The sequence below is a fragment of the Sapajus apella genome, unplaced genomic scaffold, assembly GCF_009761245.1.
Source record: "Sapajus apella isolate SASKATOON/1434 unplaced genomic scaffold, GSC_monkey_1.0 scaffold215, whole genome shotgun sequence".
Lineage (NCBI taxonomy): Eukaryota > Metazoa > Chordata > Mammalia > Primates > Cebidae > Sapajus > Sapajus apella.
The window spans coordinates 448,084-474,050 of NW_022437155.1; the positions used below are offsets into that span (position 1 = coordinate 448,084).

The window sequence follows — 25,967 nt, forward strand, 5'->3', positions numbered from 1 at the left end:
TGATATGGAATCTTCCTCTGTCAGCAGGCTGGAGTGCAGTGGTGTGATCTTGGCTCACTGCAACCTCCGCCTCCTGGGTTCAAGCGATTCTCCTGCCTCAGCCTCCTGAGTAGCTGGTACTACAGGGCGAGCTACCATACCCAGCTAATTTTTGTATTTTTAGTACAGATGGGGTTTCACCATGTTGGCCAGGATGGTCTCAATCTCTTGACCTCGGGATCTGCCTGCCTTGGCCTCCCAAAGTGCTGGGATGACAGGCGTGAGCCACCGCGCCCAGCCTAAAGTTTTCTGCTTCTTGACAGCTCTCCTCCATGGCTGCTGTTCTCCTGTATAGAGCCCTGGCGGGGGACAGGCGTGAGTGGGGATGATGATGAATCAGTCAGGATGTGCTAGCCATGCTGCTTTAACAGAACTCTCAAATCTCAAGGGATCAAAACAACAAAAGGTGATTTCTCCTTCACACTACCATCCATCAGGGTGGCAGGGAGGCTCTCTCTCACTGAGCAGTTGCCACCTTGACCTTGGGCTACCAGAGGAAAGGGAGTGGTGGGGATCCTCATCGGCATGAAAGTCTCTGGCCGAGAAGGGACATGTCACTTCTGCTCACACCTCACTGGCCAGAACTGACTGGCAATAAAGTTCTTTTTTTTTTTTTTTTTTGAGACGGAGTTTCGGCCTTGTTACCCAGGCTGGAGTGCAATGGCGCGATCTCGGCTCACCGCAACCTCCGCCTCCTGGGTTCAGGCAATTCTCCTGCCTCAGCCTCCTGAGTAGCTGGGATTACAGGCACGTGCCACCATGCCCAGCTAATTTTTTTTTGTATTTTTAGTAGAGACGGGGTTTCACCATGTTGACCAGGATGGTCTTGATCTCTTGACCTCGTGATCCACCCGCCTCGGCCTCCCAAAGTGCTGGGATTACAGGCTTGAGCCACCGCGCCTGGCTTTTTTTTTTTTTTTTTTTTAGGAGTCTCACTCTGTCACCAGGCTGGAGTGCAGTGGCGAAAGGACATGTCACGTTTGCTCACATGTCACATGATCCCCCTCTTCCCAGACCACCAGGAAGCACAATTTCCCCTAGGCTTGGGAGGGTGAGCATCTGGAAACTTTGGCCAACGTCTCCTAAGGACATCTCACACACCACCACCAACACCACAGGCAGCAGAGGCCATGTATCAGCTCCTCCTGTGCCCTGGACGCCAGGCTAAGGACCTGAAGTGGGAGTTTCACTTACTACTCACGGTAATGTCATGATGTCAGGACTATGTATATCCATGTCCCAGATGAGAGCTAAAACCTGTACAGTAAAGGGACTCACTAAGGTCACAGAGCTCATGAGGATGGGGTTGAGGTCGGAACTCCTGTGTGTGTGTGCCAGGCCTTTACATACCCCACTGCCCGGCACAGGTGCTTGGGGAGGCTGGGTGGTGGTTAAGGACTGCCCTGGGGAGACAAAGATCCCCCCACGTGGAGGGCCATCCTGACTGCCCCACCACAAAGAGCCCCCTCACACTGCCACGTCCACTCTCAGGCGTCCAGTGCTGGAACCCCTGGAGATGATAAGGCCAGTCCCAGATTCCGCTGAGAAAGAGATAGGCCCCGAGGGAGCAGTGCTGGAGCCAAGGTCACACCTTGTGCAGGGCTGAAAAGAGACTTCAAGTCTTTGTCCATCATGGTCTGAGTGTCCCCAGCTGCCTCAACAGCACTGGGTGCCAGGGGACAGCGTCTGCCTCAGGAAGGCCCCTCAGAAGCGAGGGTGGGCATGCGCACTCCACTTTCCTGGCAGGCCAGACAAGGGTGCAATGGTCCACCATGGCAGGGTCCCCAGGACCTGGCCCATCAAGCCTGTCGCCCTGAAAGCCTGGGCCACCCACTAAGCAGCTGGGCTGCCCTGGTGCACAGTGGCTCGTTGCTCCCAGGGACAGACCCCAAGGGGGAGACCTGAGAGGCCTAGAGGGGAGACTGTGCTCCAAGACTCCACAGCCAGGACCTCTGAAGATAAGGCCTTGGACCTTCCGGGAAGCCACATGAGGGTTCTGTGCAGAGTGGAATGGAACAAAAGAAAGGGGGTCAGTGGTGTTTGAAAACAGCCTCAGCTAGGCATGATGGCTCATGCCTATAATCTTGGCACTTTGGGAGGCCAAGGGGGAAGGATCGTTTGCGCTCAGGAGACTGAGTCTACAGTGATCTATGATCACACATCCGCACTCCAGCCTGGGCAAACAGAGTGACCTCCTGTCGCAACTAAAACAGAAACAGAAAAAGAAAACGGACCCAGCTCTGCTCTGTGACCTTAACCTGTCTGAACCTCAGTTTTCACCATGCCTGTTTTGCCCACCAATGTTCCCTTCCACCTGAGTCCCAGAACCATGGTCTAACACTTTCCAGAGCTACAGCCAGGCCCCCACACCAGAGAGGTTATGGGATGATTCCTGCTGCCAACGCTGCAAGCACGCACTGCCCTCAGAGAGTCCCTCCCACAGGTTTTGGGCCTAGGGGCTTGATCAGAAAGCAGTCCCCACCCTGCATGGAAACCCTCACCCGCTGTATTCCCGTTTTTGCTGATGACTCTATGATCTGCAGTGCAGCCTTCCCGTGTCAGCCTGGCCTCCAAGTGGGAGGAGGGGGTGGGGGGGCGTGGCTGTCATCCTGACCCTGACCTGGACAGGAAGCTGGATCATCCCCAGCCTCCAGTGAGTACACTCCCTGCTTGGAAGCCTTGAGTCCCCAAATCCCCTTATGGTCCCTGCCCGACTCCTGGGGGTGGAGGTACAGTTCGGGAGGGAGAGTGATGGGGCCTCCCCACTGCTTCTGAGCCCTGCCCATGGCTTACCGCTCTCATCATCCAGTCCACAAGCATTTACTGAGCACTTACTACATGCCAAGTGCTGTGCTAACCACCGTCAAAGAGATGAAGTTAAAAGGCAGGGCACCGCTTCCTCAGTCTAGCAGGAGCAGAAGATGCATTTCTGATGTTTCACAGCTCAGCAGTTACACATGCAGGCTTTGAAGTCACACAGCCCTGGGTTCGAGGCTCAATTCTGCCACCTCAGAAATGAGTGACTTTGAGGTCACTCTTCACCCCCACTGGCCTCAGTGTCTGCATCTGCAGAATGAGATATTAAGAGAAGCCACCTCATGGGTGGTGCTAAACTACTGGGTACCGAGAGTTTCACACACAGCCTGGCAGGGAGGTGCTCAGCCCCTGTGAACCTCCTTCCTTGCCTTGACCAGAGCAAGGGCAGAACCCCGAGGCATGCCAGTAGAGACCTCCCTCTAGGTTTCCACCACCTCATTAATCAGGGAAGACTGTCCTCCCGGCTGTGATGCCACCTGATGCCCCTGGCAGCCTGCCCATTCACCTCCATTTTGTCTGCAAGGACATCTGGGGACAAGAATGGGAGCAGGGGCATGGAGTTGGGCAGCAGGCCCCACTGCTGTCAGCCCCGATGGGGTTACTGCCCATCCCCCCTTCCCCCACACACAGTAGGCTCACAATAAACATCTGAGGCTTAGGCTGGTAGTGGGGAACTCGGCTGAAGATAATAGGCTGCTTCCCGGGATAAGGTGATGGCACAGCTTTCGTGCCAACTGAAGGGTCTGAATTTGGCCCTAGGGAGGCACTGAAGGTTGCTGGGCAACAGAGGAAGCTCCGGCCACCTCTCCTGCGTCATGCCTCCACTTTGGAGTGAGCTCGGTCTTTCTGTGGTTGTCCCTTACCCCCTCTCTCCCCTCATGTCAGCCAGTGTTCTGCCCTAGCCAGGGATGAACTGTTTCCCTACCTGGAACGCTGTTCCTGCCCATTAGCTCACACTTATCCTTCCTTCCAGGCTGAGCTTAGAAGCCTCTCCCGGCCTTCCCCGTCTGAGCTCAAAGACTGTTCTCTGCTTCCTTTAAATTGGTCCTTTTTTCATTAGAGGACAAGTATTACTTTCGAGGGCTGCCTCCCCCAGACTGGAGTCCTTGGAGGGCAGAGCCCAAGTCTGACTCCTCTCTGCCCTCTCAGCATTGCCTAACAGAGGCGGGACCAGGGCCAGGTGGCCTCCCAATGGGCACTGTGTAATGCTTGAGGTTCGCTCTCTGACATGCACAGAGGGAAGAGAAATGGTACTGGAGGGGGCAGAAAGGAGGGGCTAGCCAGGCATGGTGATGTACACCTGTAGTCCCAGCTACTTGGGAGGCTGAATGGGAGGGCTGTTTGGGCCCAGGAGTTCAGGGCTGCAGTGAGCCATGATCATAGCACTGCACTCCAGCCACCGTCTTGAAAGAAAGAAACAAGAGGGGCTGGGTACAAGGGGAAATGGAAGGGGGAAGGGGACCATATAAAAACGGCATGAGCAGTCTGCATACTCCCTCTTCCCTGTTTTCTTTCCCTCTGCAGAAAGAGAAGAGAGAGAGGCAATGAGGGAGGGAGAGGGAGGGGCAGAGCCTACCCCAGGGCTCACCTGATGGGATGGGGAGCAGCCCAGGGAGGCCCACAGAGAATACCACTAGGTCTCAAGGTTTCCATGAGGTTCCCATCAGTCTCAGTCTCAGTTTCCTCTGGGCAGAAGGCTCAGGGCAGCACTGCAGCCCCCCAACCCGGGGGCCATCCCGGGGGAGAGGCAGGGGTGTGCAGAGACAGGGGTGTGCAAAGACAGGGCAGTGAGACAGACCAGCCTCAGTGAAACGTCAGTCCAGGGGGAGGACACACCCAGACAACCTTCACCAGGGGCAGGTCCACCCATCGACAAAGGGCCCAGACCCATCCCCATCCCAGGAGGACAGAAAATCATCTTGGAGGGACAGGGTGGGGCAGGGGTTCAGGGAAGATGAGGAGAGGGGCCTTTGTTGCAGGCAGCGGCACCAGCTTCTAAATGCGAGGCAGGTAAGGCCGAGACGAGGCATCTGGGGTCTCTACGAGGTCAAATTCAACCCTCCAGGGCGCCAGGCACGTAGTATGCAACCACCATTATTACTGCTCGTGCAGAGCAGGGTGGCACTGGGTCAGTGGCAGCAGCGGGTCCCGAAAGGCCTTGAATGCCAAGCCCAAGATGGCCGGGGACAGCGCTGGGGAACACGAGGCTAGAACCCAGGGGCGGCGCGGTTGATCGCCGGGGCGCGGGTGAGAGGGTCTCTGGCAAGGCAGGGTGATAAATGAATGAAATGAACTCGCCATGCCAGCCTCTCCCGCGCAGTGGCGAGGACAAGCGAGACCGAGCTGCGGCCTCCGCGGAGGAGGCCCAGCCTCGCGGAGGCCCTGTCGCTCTTCCCTTCCTTGCCTTCCCCTCCCCTCCCCGCCGGGCGTCGTTTTCCAGGTAATTAAGGCCGTCCGGGCCGGCGCGCAGCTGCTTCCGCGGCCTGCCGCGCCTCCGGCCCGGGCAGGTGCAATTAAACCCGCGCGTTCGCAGCCATTAAGCTTTAATGGAGCTCATTAGCATAAGAACTAGAAGTCGCTTTGATGGCGGCCACCCCCGCAGGGGCAGCGCGCGAGCGCGGAGGGGCGGCGGGGCGCGGCCGCGGGAGCCCCGAGCCGGGAGCCGGCCTCCAGCCCGCGGCCCGAGGCCCGCCGGGGCAATCCCGCCAGGGCTGGGCGACAGGAGGCGGGGCCGCGGGGCCTGACCTCGTCTCTGGGGCTCCAGGCTGCATCCCAGAGCCGGAGGTTTCACAGGGCCCAGGCCTCAAGAACAGGTCTTTGGAGGGCGAGGGAGGAGGCCCAACCTAGAGGGCAGATGTGCTTTCCCAAAGAGACAACTGAGGAAACTGAGGCCTGGAGGTGCCATGTGACTCACACAGCCCAGGTCTCAGCCTGCAAGTGGCTCATTTATTCAACGACGATAGCAGCCAAGGCTTATGTGCGTTTTAAGGATTTAGCATAAATTAGCTCAATCTCTCCAACAGTCCCAGGAGTAATGGGTACTTGCTCTTGTGATCCCATTTTACACAAGAGGAATCTGAGGCTTGGATGGGGACACCTGAAGTCCCACAAGCCACAGTGAGCTTTGAACCTGGGCAGTCTGAAGCTGGGCTCATAACTAGGAAGCTGGGCTTTGCATTAGGGCTCTGACTGTGGCCGTGACCACCTCGACCACCTCATAACTAGGAATCGACACAATCATGTGTGACACCGCCAGGAGAGGCAGTGGGTGGGGAGGACTGTGACCAGCTAGTGAGCTGGGTGGGCCATCCTACCCAGCAGACAGTGGCCAGCTCCACCAACCGTGGGGGTGGTGGGGAAGCAGGGTGGAAGAATCCAGAAGAAATGTAAACTGGAAATTGGAAATGAAGTCAGCCAATGATTACTCACTGGCAGCAAGTTTGATTCCCCCACGCCCCCCTCTCCCAGAATGGATGGGCTCTCAAAACAGGTCTGTGGGCAAGACGTGGCAGAAGGACCACGACTTTGTCATCTCAGTCCAGCATGGAGTGCAGTGGCCAGCAATTACCAGGTGTTCATGAAACACTAGTCAAGCAAATGAACGAGTTGAATGCATGAATAAATGCTTTTCTCTCCAATTGTGGGGGGAAATAGGGGACTAATTCTTCAAGTTTATGTCTTCCAGGCTTTCTTTGGTCCAGGAGGTGGCTCTGTGAGAGCAAAAGGGCTCAGAGGAACTGGCAGGTGGGGCCTGAGGCAGTGGTGCTGTGTTTGACTCCAGGCATCCCCTGGGGCAGTGCCTCCAGCATTCCAAAGTCAAGGCTGTTGCAGACAGATGTCTTGAGGGCCCTGGCAGGGAGCGCAAAAAGCACTGAAGAGAGAGACACAGACTGCCTGAGTTCCACTCAGAGGTGATGGGAGCCAGAAGGAGGCTGTCAGCTGCTAGGAGCCCGGAGAAGGTGGGCAGTTGCCTGAGGCCACACAGCAAGAATCTGGGTCTCCTGATTCCTTCAATCGGGGCTGAGCCTTTACCTAGTGCCTGGATCCAGCCCCAGTCTAGGCACAGGTCTCCCTGTCTCTGTCTGAGAAGCTCTGCCCAGCCTCTGTCTTGGCTTGCGATCAGTGTGCATTCCCATACATGAATGCATGACTCAAGTCACTGGATTCTTTGATTAATGTCTTTCTTCCTTTGGCCACACCTCCTTCAAGGGCAAGGATTTTGTCTGTCCATGCAGATCGTGGCTCGTCTCAGTGCCTGGCCCACAGTAGGCCTGCAAACATAGATGTCTACCAAGTGGAAGTTATTATACTACAGAGTCACAGTGCCAAAGAAAGCTCCGTGCCTGGTGTGAGCTCTCCTACCTCCCCAAGCTCTCCGGCCTCCTCACAGCTGGCTCAGGGGTGGAGAGGGGCCTCAATGCTTCCACAGCTAAGCTGGCCTTGGGGGTGCAAACGGGGGTAGGGCTCAGCTCCCCTTCCCAGCCTGATCCTGAGGCTGGCCCACCCCCTCATCTCTGGTCTGCAAAGGTACGTGCCCCAGGGGGGCCCTCAGCAGCCTCATTAGGAAAGTAGTGACAGACACACAGGCTACAAAGGGGAGGGGAGTCACAGGGTTGAGGGCTGAGGGCTGTTACAGGGTTGCCTGCCACATTCCTGACCACTGAGCCCCATCTGGGTCAGGGCTGGGCCTAGAGGAGGGACAGAGACAACACCAAGAATGCAGTTGGGCCCCACAGTGGGGATTTTCCCATCATTCTTTGCTGTTCTTGAGTCCTGGTGAGACTCAACTCTTGAGTGGCAGGAGACAAACCTCAGCCTGCTGGTGCCTCAGCCTGATGCTCTAGGCCTGCTGTGAGCCACCCAGCAGCTCAAGTGCAAGAGCAGCCACAGGGACCGGGGCGCCTGCCCTCTGTGCAGCAGAAGAGGAAACTGAGGCCCAGGGAGGGGTAGGGTCACCCCAGAGCAGAGCACTGGAGTGGGAGTCATGCTTTGCATTAGGTCTCTGACTGTGGGCCTGGACCACCTTGACCACCAAATTCCCTCTAGTCTCTGGGCTGCAGGACAGGAAGGCCTACTTCTGCTAGAAGATGGTCAGGTGTTGTCAGTACCCATCCAGCGCAGGATGGAAAAGCAGATGCCCCCGCAACTCGGTCAGTGCGCAGTGCTCTGCCACTGATGACAAGTGGGTGGGAAAGACCCAGGCCTCACACCACAGGACATGCACACAGACAGCGACTCGGCTGCACACACAGGTGCCCCAACACACAAAGAACATGTGATCTGCTGTGAATACTGCCTGGTGTATAAGCACCCACACCCTCCGCTCATTTCCTCAACTCACACACACACACACCCCCCACCTGTTGGTCCGTCACAAACACAGACACACCATCTAACAGCAACCCCCCAATGTATACAAACACTCTCTCTTTTTACACACACATCCCCAAGCTCAGGAACACAGGCACACCCATCTTGTCACTAATTCCACACTCAGGTAGTGCCCAGACCACAAGAGCAAACCCATATAAATGAATCATGTTCAGCACATCAATCTCGGTTGCCTCCTGGATACAGGTAAAGCGAAACGGGTCTTAAATATTTTATAACTGAATAAACCTGTTAAGAGAATAGAATTTACAGGGCTGTTGACTGCAAGCTGACATCATCCCTCCCTCATCTTTTCATTTCTGAGAACACACAGCGGCAATGGCAGGTGTTGGCCAGGCAGGGCATGGCGTGCCCATGCCACACCCGCTGCCCCTCGGTGAGGGCTGTTATTCCCGAGGAAAGGGGCATTCTGTGATTTTTTCCATCCAATAAATCCAGCTGCTGCTCCGAGACAGAGCCCTCCATCCTCTCGTCTCTTCAGCTTTTTTCCCCAAGCCTTGGATGCCTTTTAAATGCCAATCCATCCCTGGCAACTGTGATTTCCCGAGGCCTGTTTCACACAGGGCTTGGATGTGTTAGAACTGAACTGTTCTGGAATAGGGGAGAAGAGACAAGCCTGGGAGTAGGGATGGATAGGGACAAGGGCAGCTGGTAGCTAGGCCCAAGGGGCAGCTGGGCAGAGGGAGGCTGTGCTGGTGCCAGGCCTGCATGCCTCCAGAGAGAGGCTGCAGAAGAGGGGCTGAGGAGCCAAGGGAAGCAGAAACCAACTCCTAGGAAGTCAAAGTAGAAAGTGGGTCACAGGACTGACAAGGGGCCTCCGGTCTGAGTGTGCCCAGTCAAACGAGGCTCCAAATGAAGATGAAGCCAAGGTCTGAGACCTCCCTGAAACGTAGCATACCTGGGCCAGAATAAAGCCCTTTACTATTGGAGCCCATCCCAGCATCAGGCCGTGAGTTTAGCATGTCCCTGTCTACGCTAAGCAGCCTCCTAGGCCCCCACCAAACAGGACCCCCTGGCCCAAGCTGCATATCATTAGTTAGTGGCAATGGGGAAGGGCTCTGTAGGGGGCTACAGGTGGGAGAGGACACACTCAGAAAGTGAGCAGCCAGTCCACCAAATCACCCCCAGAAATGTCTGCCTCATCTCAGAAGCTCTCCTAAGAACGTGCTTCAGGAGCATGTTAAACAGCATTAGTGAGAAGCGGGATATCAACTGGTACATCCAGGAGTAATGATGGCACATCTAAACAGACAGAAAGACACAAAGTGAAAAACCCCATGAACGGGTGTTGGGGGGGGGGTGTGGAGGGAAGACAACTGTAGCTGCCTCTGGAGACTGAGCATGGGTGAATTTTTTTTTAATTTGTCATATTTTCCAAAAGTCTATAATAAGCCTGTCCTCCTTTTATAGTGAGAAAAAAGCTATTAAAACCACCAAGTGCCTTACAAAACCAAATATATAGCATGACTCTGTACATGTATCCTAAGTGGTTTATTATACATCTACAGAAGGTATGTTGACAGCAGTTACATCCTGCTGGTAGGATTATAAAGTACTTTTTGTTTTCTTGTATTTTTGGATATTTCTACAACCAACATATCAATAATCTGACAATTTCATTAAGAACAAAATGCTTAGGACTGGGATCTTTTCGATGGCAACCCTGAGTCTCTTCTGCTAGAACTGTAGCCCATTCTCAACCTCTCTGTGCATGTCCTGGGTGAGGGAGAAGGCAAGACGACAGCCTCTCAACCAGCATACAGCCTCCCTTCAGAGACCCAAAGCCCGACATTAAATTTAGCTGCCTGCTCAGTACAGGTGAGGTGACAGAGGGCAGCTGAATCAGTGCCTCTTAAGAGACTAGGAGAGGCGGGGCACTGTGGCTAACCCCTGTAATCCCAGTATTTAGGAAGGCCAAGGTGGGAGGATCACTTGAGGTCAGGAGTTTGAGACCTGCCTGGCCAACATGGTAAAACCTCGTCTCTACTAAAAACAGAAGAAAAGTAGCTGTGGTGGTTGCCTGTAATCCCAGCTACTTCGGAGGCTGAGGCAGGAGAATCGCTTGAACCTGGTAAAGGGAGGTTGCCGTGAGCCGGGATTACGCCACTGCACTCCAGCCTGGGCGACAGAGGAAGACTCCAGCTCAAAAAAAAAAAAAAAAAGAAAGAAAGAAAAAAGACTAGGAAAAAGGTGGCGGCTGCGGAGTGAGTAGCTGGAGACTTAGGGCACAAGAAGGCCGGGTGGGGACAGGGCAGTGTTGGCAGAGGGCAGGGCTGGTTTGGCAGCAAAGTTCTGGAAGAGGCTGCCCCAGGGCAGGCGGGGTGCCCGAGCTCAGGAGGTAGGAATGTGCCTCCCGGCCAGACAGCCCAGTGACTGCCAACTAGGGGAGGCCCGCACTCCTGGGCTAGAGGGAGGCTGGCTGGGGCTGCAAGGTCCAGGCCTGGACCGCGTGAGGTGTGCACTCCCGGCTCGCTCCTTTCTCCCGACCTAGCGCAAAGAATAGGTCCTCACTGACCCATGGGCAGTCCCAGGGAGGGCAGAGTTCCAGACCCAGAGACTGCAGCTGAGGGGCTGGCCTGGCCTCCACTTTCAATAACCCCCAAGCGGCAGGAGCCGGGTGGGTGGCCAGCCCCTCCATTATCCTGGCCCCCGGAAGCGGCTTCCCGAGGCCTCTGCACTGGGGCTGCCGGGCTCGGTGAGCAGAGCCAGTCCCGAAGCTAACCTGCATAGGATCTCGCTCATTCTCCCCAAGCATCCAGGGAGTGGGAGAAAGAGGCTCAGAAAGGCGCGCCAGCCGGCCGAGCGACCCGCAAGCAACGGCCGCAGCGCGACAACTGGAAGCCCCCGCGTTCCCGGAAAAAGACCCGGGCTCCGCCAGGGGGCGGGGCCTCGACCCCCGCCCCGCCCCGCGGCACCGCTGAGCATGTCGGGCCGGGCGCTGCCATAGCGACGCGAGCGACCCGCCCCGCTCCGCCCCCCGCCTGGCCTCAGCACCCCGAGGCTCCCGGGCCCCCTCCCGGCGTTGGCGTCGCGGGCCTCGACCGCGGCCTGTGGGACGCCGCCGCGGAGGAGGCCCCGGCGTGGCCAAGATGGTGGGCGCCGCGGGAGGGGAGGGGCGCGACCGACAGGAAGCGCGGGCATTTGCCCTCTCGCCGCCCCTTCGCGAGGTCGGGGAGAGGAAAGGAAATGGCCTCGGAGGCGAGAGTGGAGCTACCCGCGCGTCTGGCCTGACAGCTCCTACCTAAGCCTTCCCTCGAGGCCCGGGTCCGCCCAGCCCTCTGAGAGGTGGACCAGGTGGGGGGCTGACCTCGCTGGGATCCAGAATGTGACACACACCCCAGAAAAGATGCCCCTCCCTCCCCACAGGAAGACCCGTCTTCCTGGCTCTGTTCCTCCCCGCACCTCCTGCGCCTCCACCCGCGACGAGGAGGGGCCGGTTTGGCTCCTCAGGCCTAGGGGCCTGATGCCAGCCTCTGCCCACCTACACCCCAGGCATCCGTTACTGGGCAAAGAACCCGTTTCCCCTCAGCACAGCTGCCTTCCTGGTCAAAGCCTCCAAAGTGCCCACAGATCTGAGCAGAAGTCCCTGCCCTCCCGGGAGACCGGGGAGGCTAGCAGCTCCCAGGAGACCCTGAATCCCTTTGATTCTGTGTCCTCCCAGCAATGACGGGACAAGGGTAGGATGAGAGCATACACTGACTGGGGCCAGGCCAGGTGACTCTCCTACGTCAGTGAGTCCTACGTGTGAGTGACTGCCCAGATTAGGTGGGCAAACAAGCCCAGATCTGTTAAGGAGTGAAGCAGCAGAGCTGGGACTCGGCCAGGCTGTGACTCCAGATGCCTGTCCACAAGGAGCAGCACTCCCTGCTCCCTGGCTGTCCAGCCCGGGTTGGTCCAGCCGCCCATCTCTGGCCCAGAGCAATGGCCTGGTCTCCCGTTCCTTCCTCTCCCTTCCCCCTACCACAGGCCTGGCTTCCCTTCTGAGCCGCCAATCTGCAGCCACACAAAGCCCTGTTTGTTTGCTTTCTCTGCTGCTCCCCCTGGATCCGATGTCTTTCTCAGCTACCTGCCGCCTGGCTTCCTCTCCAAGCTGCCTGCCCAGCCAGCTGAAGGGAAGGAGGGGCGGCCATTGCAGCAAGCCCCGCCTCATGGCCACCCCATCACTCCTTGAATCCACCTCCCCAGTGCAAGAGGCTCCTAGCCTGGGTGGCCTGACCGTGGACAATGGCTTTGGAGCCCCTCGGAACATCTTAGAAGTAGGGTGCCAGCTGGGTGGAGCAGGAGAGATGCCTGGGGCAGGGGGAGGGGAGCTGGAGAGGCCCAGCCAGCCTCCCCTCTCCTTTTGTGAGCAAGCTTGTTTTGTCAATCAGGAAGGCTACCCCTGCCTTTCCAGCAACCTACTGGCTGCCAGGAGATAAGAAGATGAATGGGACCAGGAGGGCCTGATCAGAGGAGGTGGAAGAATGATGCCCTGGTTTCATTGCCCTCACCCATCCTCACTCTTTCTGGGGATGCCCAGGTATCCCAGACGCTGTGATGAGAGCTTTACAGGCTGCACAGGGGGCCTCACTTGGTGGATGCCCTCAGTGACCACCCCGGGCAGGCCCCTCTGCATGGCAGGCACATCAGTGTGGAGATGTACGCACCCACTGCAGTGTCGGGAAGCCCTACTCAGTTAGCCTGAGCGAAAACAGGGCTTTCACAGGCAAAGAAAAATAAATACCCGAATTCCACACCACCTTCTCTACCTGCAGAGTGGAGTCTGCCCTCTCTCCTCTTTCAAATAAAGAAACCCAACACTGATAGGCACAGAGATACTGCAATCTTGCCTGGCTCCTCTACCCAGGACTCTCTTATTGCACCCTGCCAAGCTGGGTGGCCCAGGGACCTCCTCCTTCCCCTTCCATCCCCTTCTATGCTGACTTTAACCCTTATAGCAACTCCAGGATAAAGGCATGATTATGCCCACTTGAGAGCTGAGGAAAGAGGAGGTCCTGAGGGAGAAAGCCATGAAAAAAAAAGTCAGAAGTCAAGCTCATGGCTGTCTGACTGCAAGCCTTCACTTCTCACAAGATCACGGTATTATTTAATAGCCAGGGATTAGCTCCCGAATGGATGAGTGACTAATGTGGGGAAGGGGGTAAGGAGCAGGCAGGGCCTGCTCTGCCACTTGGTTGCTGTGTGACGTCAGGCTGATCACTTAACCTCTCTGTGCTTTAGTTTCCTTGATGATCCATATAGGGCAGTTAATAAGACTTAGGGAGGACCACCCAGTGCCTGGCACAGTAGTGGGCACTGGATGCTGGCTTTTCTCCATGATCCCTTTCAGCATCCAAAGAGACAGATATTCACATATTAGAGGAACCAGGCTTCTCCCAACAATGCTTTCACTCAGTTGGCCCTCCTGCCAGGAACCTCCCACCCCTCACCTTCCCAACCCCTGTAACCATTTCTGGCCCTCTCAGGCATAGGCCAAGGGCTGCCAAGCTCAGCCCCCCAGGCTCCTGTCCTGAGACCAGGGCCTCACAGTTTAGCCAGGGCAGGGGCCCCAGGGGACAGTGTCACCCCAAGGGAACAAAGCCAGCTCCATCCACATCCTGCTGGACTCAAGGAGAGAGCCACTCAATCAAGTCTGATTTGGCAAAACGTCTGCTTTACTGCTATTTCGGGCCACGGTGGGGATTTTCTGTGTTTGTCTCAAAGGTATCATAAACCAGATTCCTTACCGCCTCCCCCACCCCTATCTGTGTTTGAGATGAAAATATTGTTTTTCCTCTGCTCTCTTTTTTCCTGCTTCTCTTTCCCACCTATCAGAAGAATGCAAATGAAAGAAAGGGAAAAGGCTGGCCCCAGGTTAGGGGGGTAGCACCTGGGCCTCAAGTGCTGCCACCGCCCACCTGACCCTGCTCAGTCCCCGGGGCGCAGCATGCTGAGGGTTGGAGTTGCCTCAAACCAGACTAAAGGGTTTGGTCCTTTCCTTTGTCTTCTCCCCACCTCTGGAAACCACTTCCTGGTCCACTGAGGCCAGGTCTTTTTCTGATCTCTCCCTGGGCATGTACCAGGTGCGTGGTGGCCTCCCCACCCACAACATACCCTTGCCCTTTCTGCCTCTGAGCCTTTGCCTGGGCTGTGCCCTCAGCTGGAAAGACCTCCCCAGAGGCCCTCCCTTGAAGGAGTGGAAAGCCCCATATCCCTCTTTCTGCCCGCTGCCTTTTCCTTCATAGCTCACATTACAAGTCAATATCCATATCTAGGCAATAATTTCTGTGACGTCTGCTCAGCTACCACCCTGCATGCTTCAAACGGGCAGCGGCTCCATCTGCATGGCCACTGCTGCTTCCCAAGGCAGGGATCTCAACCCTCGGCACCATGGACATCAGGGCCAGCTGCTATGTGGTTCCGGGGGCTGCCCTGTGCGGTAGGATGTTTAGCAGCACCCCTGGCCTTTACCCACTAGATGCTAGTAGCACCTCCCTAGCTGAGACAACCAAAAATGTCTCCAGACATGGCCCAGTGTCCCCTGAGACGCAAGATCACCCCTGAATGAAAGCCACTGCTCCACAGCCTGGCACAGAGCCCTCTGGAATGAGTGAATACATGACTTTATCCCTCTAAAGTCTAATAGAACATATGATTTTATTTTACCTTTTATCATAATCATGTAGAAATTTCATTTTCCTTATCAGAACAGAAGCTTCCAGAAGACAGGTCCATGTGACCTCAGCTGTGAATCAATGCTGTTTGCCCATGGCTATTTGCTGAGGAATAACTATCAAAGCACCAGAGAGCAACGGACTGAAAGCTATTCCCACCCCTGCCCACCCCAAGCCGGAATGCTGGGTGACTTTGCTACAGGAGTTAAGCTTCTCTGAGCCTCCTGTCTCTCCAGCTGCTGTAATAATTCTTTGTCCACTTGGGTTCGTGGCAGGTTTACAACTTCACATCTCTATGCAGCTGTAGCCCCTAAGAAATCGTTCAGGTGCTTTTTACTTTACATTGAGAATTCTTATTATCACTAATAGGCACAATATTTACTAAGCACACTATTCCTGTGCCCACGATTGGCTAAGAGCTTTAGAGGCCCTATCTCATTTGATTCTCTTAACAAAACTACAAAATAGGTAATATTACTTTCGCCATTTGATGAAGGAGGAAGCGGGCTCAGGGAGGCTTGAGGGACCTGCCTAAGAACACACAGAGGCAGGCAGTCCTGCTGCCTCCCGATGCTGAGGAGTCCTCAATCAGAAAACACTTTGCACTTTCATACTTGAGACTGAAATTCCTTCTTTTTGAGACAAGGTCTCACTCTGTCGTCCAGGCCAGAATGCAGTGGCATGATCTTGGCTCACTGCAACCTCTGACTCTCGGGTTCAAACAATTCTCCTGCCTCAGTCTCCGGAGTGGCTGGCATTACAGGCGCTCACCACCACACTGGATATTTTTTTGTATCCTCAGTAGAGACGGGGTTTCACCATGTCGGCTAGGCTGGTCACGAACTCCTGACCTCAGGTGATCTGCCCACCTCAGCCTCCCAAAGTGTTGGGATTACAGGTGTGAGCCACCGCACCTGGCCCCCAACCCCCCTCCCCACTTTTTTTTTTTTTTTTTTGAAGACAGAGTCTCACTCTGTCGCCAGGCTGGAGTACAATGGCACCATCTCAGCTCACTGCAACCTCTGGCTCCCAAGTTCAAGCGATTCTCCTGCCTCAGCCTCCCGAGTAGCTGGGATGACAGGTGTGTACTACCACACCTGGCTAATTTTTTTTGGTATTTTTAGAGATGAGGTTTCACCAAGTTGTCCAGGCTGGTCTCGAACTCCCGATCTCAGGTGATACGCCTGCCTCGGCCTCCCAAAGTGCTGGGATTATAGGCGTGAGCCTCGGCGCCTGCCAAGACTGAAATTCCTTCTCAAGTCAAGCACAACTGCACAAGACAGAGTGGACCTTCCAGGTGAATAAGGCCTCACAGCATCAGGCCCCAGCAGCCAAGCAGAGAAGCAGCTCCAGGTTGCTATAGAAGGGTCTGCTTCAAGGAGTCGGGGGGCTTTGGCACCCCCTTCTGGATGCTAGCCCTCACAGAGAAGCGCTGCCCAGGGTGACCTCCTCCAGCACCAAGCTGGTCCATGAGGTCCTTCAGGTCAGGAATAAAAGCAACAATGGGTGAAGGGACATGCTCTGGCACTTTCTACGTAGCTGACACTGGACTTGAACAAACAACCACCCTATGAGGTAGATTCTATCAGTTCCCCCATTTTACAGATGAGGGAACCAAGTAAAGGAGATAAATGACTCAGCTAAGCTTGCAAGTGGAAGACCCTGGTTCTGAAGCCAGGCAAAGTCCAAAATATGTATGCATATCCACTATGCTACATTAGAACTGCATCTCATTCATGGCTGTGTTTCCAGTACCCTGGTGTTGAACACGTGATTTAGACATGAACGAATGAATGAATGGGGTTTGTGGTTATACTGTCACTGAAGTCACAAGTTGCTGGATGCTTTCCTGAGGTCCACCTACACTACTGGGGCAAAGTCCCTTTGGATACAGAAACTCTGGCCAGAAAACTAGCAGTAAGTCTCACCTGCTCCATATATAATAAGACCCACTCAATCGATCTGCCTTGACCTTGCTAGAAAAGAAACAAGCACCAAATTCCTCATTTTGGCCAATGTTATTACAGGTAAGGTTTACATGTGACCTGGCATGAATGGAAAAAGAAAAATAATTGGCCAGGTGATGGTGGCTCACGCCTGAAATCCTGAGCATTCTGGGAGACTGAGGCAAGTGGGTGGATCACCTGAGGTCAGGAGTTCAAGACCAGCCTGGCCAGCATGGTGAAACCCAGCCTCTACTAAAAATACAAAAAAATTAGCTGGGCATGGTGGCACGTGCCTGTAATCCCATCTACTAGGGAGGCTGAGGCAGGAGAATTGCTTGAACCTGGGGGGCAGAAGTTGCAGTGAGCCAAGGTCATGCTACTACACTCCAGCCTGGGTGACAGAGCAAGATTCTGGCTCAAATAATAATGATAATGATAATAATAATAGTGATTTCTTCCACATGCAAAGCACTTTAATAAGAAAAGTAAGTGCCCAAGGCCGGGTCCAGTGCAAGCACTTTGCAGGCTGAGGTGGGCAAACCATGAGGTCAGAAGTTCAAGACCAGCTTGGCCAACATGGTGAAACCCCATCCCTACAAAAAATACAAAAATTAGCTGGGTGAAGTGGCAGGTACCTGTAAACTCAGGAGGCTGACGCAGGAGAATCACCTGAAGCCAAGGAGTGAAGGTTGCAGTGAGCCGAGATCACGCCACTGCACTCCAGCCTGGATGACAGAGTGAGAGACTCTGTCTCAAAAAAAAACCAAAAACCAAAAAACACACCTGCCCAACAGCTCAGCAGTGACAGCCCAGCTGAGGAACTATGCACCAGCAACCAGCCAGGAGGGGGTCTGTTGTTATCCCCATTTTATTTAGTTATTTATTTTTTAAATTATTTTTTTGAGACAGAGTCTTGCTCTGTCACCCAGGCTGGAGTGCAGTGGCACAATCTCAGCTCACTGTAACATCTGCCTTCAGGGTTCAAATGATTCTCCTGCCTCAGTCTCCCAAGTAGCTGGGATTACAGGCACATGCCCCTATGCCCAGCTAATTTTTGTATTTTTAGTAGAGATGGGATTTCACCATGTGGGCCAGGTCGGTCATGAACTCCTGACCTCAAGTGATCCATCCGCCTCGGCCTCCCCAAGTGCTGGGATTACAGGCATGAGCCACCTCGCCCAGCCTATTATCCCCATTTTAAAGGGGAGGGAAATGGAGCCCAGAGTGAGCAGCTGGTACCTGGATTTGAACCAGGCTGGTGTGACCCCAAAGCCTGTGCTTATGGCCCCAAGCTATAGGACTTCCTTGCTTTCCGATCACAAAACACAACAACCCTCACTTTTTTTTTTTTTTTTTTTTTGAGACAGAGTCTCCTTCACCCACGCTGGAGTGCAGTGGCACTATCTTGGCTCACTGCAACCTCTGCCTTCTGGGTTCAAGCAATTCTTGTGTCTCAGCCTCCCAAGTAGCTGGAATTACAGGCATGGGCCACCACACCTGGCTAATTTTTGTATTTTCAGTAGAGATAGGGTTTTGCCACGTTGGCCAGGTTGGTCTCAAACTCCTGACCCCAACTGATCTGCCTGCCTTGGCCTCCCAAAGTGCTGGGATTACAAGCGTGAGCCACTGTGCCCCAGCTCACCTCTAATGCTTACAACAAAGGCCATTCATATTTTTGACAGAAGAGGAAACTGACCCTCACAGAGGGAAAGTGACTAGCCCAAGGGATGCTGCAGTTGGAACTAAAATGCATTTCCTGACTCTGAATCCAGTGCTCCTTCCCCTACCCCACCCCTGTCTTGCCTTCCCAATGAGCACAGACTCCAAGAAGGGAACTCTAGGAGGTGAACCCAAGCTTCCCTGGATTCTGCATGTTCTCCCTCAAGCCCCTGACCATGGGCCTGTAGATGCTCTGAGCAGGCCCACTGCCCCTATTCTATCGCTGTCTCCACGGGGTCCCTGGTTTCTCACCCCCAAGGAGTGGGTGACTTGGACCCACAGACCATCAGTTGGAGAGCAGTCCACCCTCCCCCATTTACCAATGAGACTGAGGCGGGAGAGGAAAGGCAGATGCCCCAGCAGTTTTGGCTCCCCACCATAGTGCCTAACAAATGGCTCCCCTACCCCCACCCCACGCTTGCCTGCTGCACCCCCCTCCTGCCTGCGCATAGCATCCTGGGTGCCTTCTCTTCCCCAGCCTCATCACTTCATGCAGAATCTAGATGCTCATCATCCAACTGGCCCCTAGACCTCAAGGGCCTCAGAGCCTGGACCACAAGCTTGTTCCTGTCTGGGGCCCGTGCAAGCATGGAGCCGAGGCGAGAGGACACGGTTGTCTGCTGGACAGAGAAGGAAGGCATGGCCAATGGCAGTGGGAGCTGATGCGTCTGGCTGCTTTCCCTCCCAGCCCTGAGCATACTCTTCAGACTCTCCAGCAGCAGCAGCAGCGGAAACTTCTCCCTCACTCCTTGTCGTCCCCCAACCTCCATCCCTCCCAGTCCTGCTCACCACTCCCCAGGTCCCCCACCCCCACTCCACCCTTTCTGCCCACCTGTTTTTCTCTTCCCTATTTCTCCTCTCCCTGGCTGTGTCCCCCCAGACCACACACACACACACACACACACACACACACACACACACACACACTCTCTCTCTCTCTCTCTCACGCTCACTTCACCCAGCTCTGCCCCCTCCCCCAGACTTCACATCGGCTCAAAAACCAGTGGAGCAAAATCTGTCTTTTGCCAGCCAAGCCCCAGCCTGCACCTTCAGCCCTGCCTCCCCCTCCCTGGTGTCACATTCCAATCTCAGATCCCCAGTGACCCACCAAGAAGAGGGCACAGCTCTGCCCCAATCACTGGGGAACAGGACGAGCCAGTTTCTCCCAGGTCCCTCAGGTAGCAGCCTGGGGAAGCCGCCCCCCCAACAAGCCCGTCACCCCACTCATCTAAAGTCTGACAGCACAAGATCCACAGAGACCTGAGCATACCCTTGCTAAGGATCAAAGGGACCCACGGGAGACCATGTCTGGGCTCTCACCCTCTCCACCTCACCTGGCCCTCCTGCCAGGAAGCATTTCTGAGCGTCCTGTGTTCTAGGCCTCGCCCTTGGCGCTGGGCCGGAGCGAGCAAGGAGACATGCTTTCAGGCCTCGATGCTCCAGCCTCATGGGGAGAACAGACACTGGCAGAATTGCCAATAATTCCGTGATAAACGCTACACCACGAGTATAGACAAAGGGAGATGACTCATTCTGCCTCGGAGGTCAGAGGAGGAGGAGGAGACAGGACGTCTGTTTTGGTCTGGGGCGGCAGGGAGGAAGGTGAAGGGCATCCCAGGTGGAAGAACAGCCCAGACCGACGCACAGAAGCAGGGATGCACATGGCTGCACCTTAACAAGGAGGTGCCGGCTGTGGCTGGAGGGGACAGGACGGAATGAGGGCAGGGCAGGCAGAGGACACCAGCAAGGGCCCTGGGCAGCGTGGGAAGCACTACAGATGGGACCTTTATTCAGAAGGCAGCAGGAGCCACTGGAGGTTATCTGCTGAATTGAGAAATATCACTCTGACAGTGCTGCTGGCCAGTGCCTGGGAGGGGGCAGGGAGGCCAGTGAGGAGGTCCCAGCAACAGCCCAGCCTCTTCCGCCACCATTCTTTCCGAGCCAAGTCCTCCCCTCTTGGCCACACAGCACACAGGCCATGTCCCGTCCAGCCTCCAAAGACTTGTTCTGCCCACTATGTTCCCTTTGCCAGGAACACCCCTGTCATTCGTACCTCGCCGTGCCGTGCCTGAAGCACCTGCTCAAATCTCCCTTCTCCAGGAAGCCCCCTCCTCCAGGATGCCCCCAGCTCTTGTCAAGGCCTCGGCTGTTAGCTGGGTCCCAATCAGCCACTGGGCTGTGAACTTCTTGTGGCCAGTGCAGGGATGTTTCCTGCTTGGACCCTGGCATTAGCACAGAAAGAGTGGGTCCTTGGAAAATCCCCGTTCCCTTGGGCCCAGCACCCAGGTGCCCTTTCCACAGAGACGCTGCTCTGCACACACCGTTGCTGTTGTGTGCACCTCCTCCCTCCCTGTGGAGCCACACATTGGACGGGGGATGAAAAAGACACCCAAGCCATGGCCACAGACAGCTGTTAAAAAGCAATGAGTTTCAAACATGGGCTGCCATGGAGATAGAACGGCAATAATAATACAATAATGACAACAGTAATCAGCATTTATTGGCATAAACCCTGCGCTAAACTTCGTATGGATTAACTTCCTACATCTTCACTTCAGTCCCATGAGGTCTGTACTGTGATTCTCCTGATTTTAAGATGGGGACACTGAGGCACAGAGAGGTAAATGGCCCGTTCAGTATGTGGTGGAGCCAGGAATCAACCCAGAACTTGCCCTGAAGGACTTCGCCACACAACCAACCTCTCCAAGACGAATGGAGAGGAAAAAGGAAGCTGCCTGGTGAGAAGCCACAGTGTGTCCCCATTTGGGGAAAAAAAAAAACTTTGCATGTACTGGTATATGCGATATATGTGTGCCTTAAGTGAGTAACAAAAAGTCTGGAAGGAAACGTTCAAACTGTTAACTGGGGTTACCTGCAGGGAGGGTGCGAGGGAACTTTCACTTTTACTACATCTATCTCTGGCTTATTTGCATTTTTCACCCAAGTATCCGAGTGTTACTTGAGTAGTTTAAAACAGGAGGAATTATTAGGGTTGCAATTAACATTTGTTGAATGAATAGATGGCAAATTAATTTCCTAGGCCTGTTTTATTCAGATTCTGGGTATGACCCATCAGTAGATTGCAAAATTAATTTCGTGGGTAGCAATCAGTAATTAAAAAAAAAAAATCAAATACACTAGAACGGAGAGTATCATAGACCAGCAGACATAGTGAGGGAGTTATTTCAGTAAACTTTTGTTTCGGTTATATACAGTGGGTGTGAACTGTGTAGCTGCCTAAGATGTTATTTCTTACTGCAGGTCGCAGGCAAGAGTTTCAAAGCCACTGGGCCGGGGTTGGGACTGTAAAGAGGAGTAAAGCTGGGAGCAGTGACTCACTGCTGTAATCTCAGCACTTTGGGAGGCCAAAGGGGGAGGAACGTTTGAGCCCAGGACTTCAAGACTAGACAGGGCAACTGTGGTGAGACCCCTGCTTCTAGAAAAAATAAAAATAAAAATTAGCTGGGTGTGGTGTCGGGGGCCTGTGATCACAGCTACTCAGGAGACTGAGGCCGGAGGATTGCTTGAGCCCAGAAGGCTGAGGCCGAAGTGAGCTGTGTCCGTGCCACTGCACTCCAGCCTGGGCCGCATGGCAAGACCCTGTCTCAAAAATAAAGAGGAGTAAGACAGAGCCTCTGCCTACAAGAGCCCCACGGTCAGTGGATGAGAAAGGCAGTTCCAGCACCCCTGAGTTCCCTTGATCTCTGCAAAACCAGAGGAATGCTGGGCTGGTGGGAAAAGTCCTGTTTTGCCCACTCCACAGTTGGCTTCTGGGGCCTGGATCCCGCCTTTATACATTCTCTTCCCCTCCAAGGCGTCTGCTTCTGAGAGCTTTTGCCAGAGTTATGGGCCTGAGCCAGCCCTGAGATCAGAATGACTGTGTCCCCTTCTGTGTCACGCAAAAGGCCACTTCTCCTTGCTCCTGGGCCCCAATGTACCGGCTCGCCTGTCAAGAGGGGGAGGGGTGGGAAACTAGAAGATTCCTTTCCAGCTTCCAGATCCCAAGGGCCACGTCCCAGAGAAGCCTCTGAAAAGGCAGCTGTATGGTCAGCCGGGAGGAGCCACCATTCAGTCTGCAGCGAGGGCCGTCCCCCACCTGGAGTGGGCCTGACTGAGCAGAGCGAGGTGTGTATGGAGAATGAAGAGGAGCAGTGGCAGGAAGAGAAGCAGAGCCCCCAGCTCGGGGCTCCCATCACGCTGGCGCCTCCACATCAGAGCTCTCCTAACCCACCCCCGCCTCTCCTCCCAGGGCAGCAGACAACTAAAAAAAGATAAAATAAAAAGAAGTAATTCCCCTGCTCTGACGTCAGTGCGAGGTCTTAACAGCCCAGCAGCGGCATGAAACTGGATTGCAACCAGATGTAATGCCCTTGAATTCTCAACACACTGCTGCGTTGGAAAAGACATAAAGCGGGACAGGGTGGGGGGGAGTATTGGTGGGAGGAACCGTGCAGGTCCCGCGTGGGTCCCTGAATCCGGACCCGCCGAAACCGCGGGGAAGGCGGCGCGGGAGGAGGGCGGCGCGCGGAGCAGCGCGGGGCCGGCTCCGCCATTCAGGCGCGCGGCCTCCCCTCCCCCAGCCCCCACGGGCGCATTGTTACACTCGCTCCCATCCATTCAGAGCCCGAGGCCCGCCGCGCCCCCGCCAGCCCCGGCTCCGCGCAGGAGGGCACCGCTGCAGCCCGCACTCCGGCCCCTGCGTGGACTGGAGAACGACCAAGAGCACCAGGAAGGGAAACTGCTCGCCGGGAAAACGGGCGCCCCAGGAAGCTGGGGCCGTGACGGCCTCGGGCCCGGCTGGTGTTTCGCTTCCCCTCGGCCCCACCACGGAGGCCCCTGGCGCGACCAGGCTCCAAGTGTCACCCTCGCGTCCTGCCACCTCCCATCCCCGCCTCACTCGGCTCCCATGTCCTCCTCCCGGGTTCCTTGCCTTCAAGGCGCGGGGGGGCCGGCCTCGAGAAAGGCGGCGGGCTGCGCCGCTGTCTATGGGGCGCCAGGCTCGCGTGTCCGGGGCCCCCGCCCGTGACGTCACCCCCGAAGGGCCCGTGCGCCCCGGGCCTGGCCGCTACAGAACTCCCCGAGTCGCGGGGGCCGCTTCCTGCCCGGCCTCAGGGCCTGCGCACAGGCCCAGGCGCCGCTGCCCGGGTGGGGACACCGCAGAGAGCCCGCGCACCCATCTCGCCACGCACGGCCCTCGCCGGCCCTGACTCCCACGAGACGGCCACGCCGGGCCCCGGTCACGCGTGGGGAAGTCAGCTACCCGCCCCCCACCTCGGGCGCACTCACAAAGCTCTCCTTCGCCCCCGGCGCCGAGCGAATGTTCCCCACGTCCCCACCCCACGCTCCTCAAACACTCCGCGCCTCGGCGCACGCAGAGCCCCTGCCACACTCGCCCCTCGCGCCCCGACGCCCCCACCCGACCTCAGCTCCGCACACATCCCCAGAAGACCCTCAGCCGCGGCGCAGGGCGCCCCCACCCTGCAGCTCCCCAGACGTCCATCCGGTGACCTCGCGCACCCCCCACACCACACAAAGCAAGGACCCCGCAGACCCCACATCTCAACCCAGCGTGCGCGCTCGGCCCCCGAATCCGTCTCCGCTCCTCACCGGGCCCAAGATCCCGACGTTTCGCGCCGCCCCCGCCCCAGGGCAGCGTCCACTGCGCCCCCCGCGCCCCTGCGCTCGCTGCTCACCTCGGCGCCCGCGCTCACTCGGGGGCCCTGGGTCTGGCGCTGCGACTTCGCGGCCCGGAGGCCTGGGTGGCCATGGGGGTCCAGTCGCGGCGGCCCGGCCGGCCCGCGGCCAGGCAGGAAGGAGGGTGGGCCGCGGCGCCCCCTCCTCGCGCCGGCGCTCGGGCCGCGGGCAGGGGCGGCCTGCTCGGCTCGCCTCTAGCCCTCGCCGCCCTCGCTCTCCCACTCGCCTCTCGGAGCCCAGCCGCGGGCGGGGGCGGCGCCCGGGGGCGCGGGGAGCGGGCGGCGCGGGGACCGGGCCCTGGCCGCACACCCGGCCGGGCCTGCCTGGGGTCCGCGGGTGCCGCGGGGAAATGCGATCCCCTCCGCACAGGAAGAGCGGACGGGCGGGCGACGCGCGGGGGGAGAAGGAGAACGAGAGCGCGAGGAAAAAAGTTCCCGGGCGGCCTGGCTGAGCTCGCTCGCGGCCCCGGGCGCCAGGTGGGCCGTGCACGCCCCGACAGCACCCCCTGGCGGTCCGCGGGCCCCACTGCGCGCCCCCCACCCGCCGGCCTGCGGGAGGGGGCCTCTGCGGTGGGATACCCGCACGGCCCGGGAAGACTCGAGCGCCCCGCGATCAGGAGCTTCCAGCGTCAGGCCAGGCCCCCACACTCACCCCGCCGCCAGCCGTCACCTGTGTCCACCTCTTTACAGTTTGAGAAACATTTTCGATTTCAAAACTCCACTGGCTTCATGTAAACTTCATTTACTGGGCACCTGGCACCTTGCTGAGTCCTGAGGAATCAGCAGAGACAATGCGGTCCCTGCTGTCGTGGAGCTGGCATCCTGGTGGGAAGAGACAGACAGCAAACAAATGCTTAGATACACGACGAAGATAATTTTAGCAGTAAGTGCTAGGAAGAAAATTAGCAGGTGAAGTGACGGCTAGGGCTCCTTGGCTGGGGGTGAGAGGAGGCCTGTCTATGCAGAGATCTAAATGGCAGGAGGAACCGCCATGGGTAGAGTCTGGGAAGGGCATTTTTTTCTTTTAGAGGCTCTGTCTTGCTGTGTTGCCCAGGCTGAACTTGAATTCCTGGCCTCGAGCAGTCCTCCCACCTCAGCCTCCCCAGTAGCTGGGACTACAGGGGCCTGTCCTGCTGGGAATAGCATTCTTGGCAGAGAGAACATCAAATGCAAAGATCCCGAGGCAGGAGAGAACTTGGTGAATAAGTGGAATTGGGTGGAGGTCATGAGCAAGGGGACAAGTAGTGGGCACACTGAAGTCAGAGCCATAAGGGGAGGGGGCAGAGCCTGCAGGGCTGCAGAGGGCCCAGTGAGGAATTTGTTTGCAATTCCAGTGCAAGGAAGGTAGTCACTTTAAACAGGAATGTTGGATGAATAAGTTCTTGCATGAAACTTACAGACCTCTGACCAGTTTCACGCCAAGGTCTCTACTTGCCATAGCTCAGGTGGGAGCTCACTGCCACCTGCTTGGGAAGCCTCCCAGCCACACCCAGCCTCTAGGGTCTGTGGGACACCCCCCATTAACAGCCCCGTCAAAGCCTCCCTTATTTTTCCTTTCGTTGGGCAGTGGGGAGCTGGTCAAGGCATCAGAGCTTGTGGGTGACCTGGGAGAAGTAAGTCCCACATCTGCAAAGTAAGGTATTGTGACAGGTAGGGTGCCCTCACTCTGACCCAGGCCTGCTGTGCCCCTTCTGTGCATGTCTCATTAG

The 25,967-nt window shown here is 56.3% G+C and overlaps 1 protein-coding gene across 1 annotated transcript in view; it reads right to left on the bottom strand.

The window, feature by feature from the left end:
- Nucleotides 1–24,715, bottom strand: part of RAI1 (retinoic acid induced 1) — a 131,401-nt gene extending 106,686 nt beyond the window's left edge. The window contains exon 1 of the mRNA XM_032270692.1: nucleotides 24,259–24,715. The gene's annotated coding sequence lies outside the window, so the exon portion shown is untranslated. The remainder of the gene's footprint in view (nucleotides 1–24,258) is intronic.
- Between the last annotated feature and the right edge of the window lie 1,252 nt (nucleotides 24,716–25,967).